Raw genomic sequence first — 1,034 nt, forward strand, 5'->3', positions numbered from 1 at the left:
CATTCTTACTATAGTTTATGCCTATTGCACACGTGGTTGTAATTCACTGCCTGAAGTGTCTCTGCCAGCATCACTGTGAAGGCTCACTGAATGCCTGATTTTCCGTGAGTTTGAATGACACATAACCATGGGTACCTAATAACGGAATCCACTAGTCCTACCATATACCAGACCATCCAAAAGTAGTCAGCCAGGTAAATGTTTGGAATGCCCCATTAAAACCTCAGCCCTGGCACCATCTTGGGAACAACATTCAGGGATAGGACATTCTTCTTCCTCCGGGGATGCAGTCTATGCATTGTACCAATAACGAGAATATACAGGTTCTGGAATCAAGGGGTAGAATGCAGAGTGCCTTTTCTCACATTGACTCACAATGAGCAGGTTGCCAACTTGCAACCTGAGGCTCTACTGGGTCCAAGGGCCTGGTTCACGGAAAATGAATGCTTGTTCCAGCGGATGAAGTAAGGTTTCAGCTTCTTTGGATTTCTTTTGTCCTTTCTGCAACTTCTTAAGTAGGATACTTACATGGATCTTTAATCTTCAGCCTTTATTTCTCTCTAACACGAGCATTTAAGGCTATAAATATCTAAAGAGTGTTTGTGATATGGTAGTATATTGTCATTATTTTTCATTTCTGCATACTAAGTGATTTCCACAAGAGTTTCTTCTTTAACACATCAGTTATTTAGATGTTATTTCATGAATTTCCAAATACGGTATTTTTCTAATTTTCTTTTGGTTAATTCTTTTCTTTTCTCTTCTTTCTTAAGAAAGAAGTCCACTTTCTTTAATGTTGTACAGAAAGTATGTGTAGAACCAAAAATAAAGTAAACATTATCACATTTGTTTACATCACAATCTAGTTTTTCATATTAACTTTGCTATTCAAACAACAGAAAGTAGGTGGTCATTTAGGGATTGGGAAAGAGATAAAACCCAAAAAACTTTTCTAGCATGTTTATTCTACACTGTGTATAGCTGTGCTCACAAAGACAGCTGCTCTTTTTTTAAAATTTTTTTTTATTGGAGTA

The sequence above is a fragment of the Globicephala melas genome, chromosome 12 (genome assembly GCF_963455315.2).
Source record: "Globicephala melas chromosome 12, mGloMel1.2, whole genome shotgun sequence".
In the NCBI taxonomy this organism is placed as follows: Eukaryota; Metazoa; Chordata; class Mammalia; order Artiodactyla; family Delphinidae; genus Globicephala; species Globicephala melas.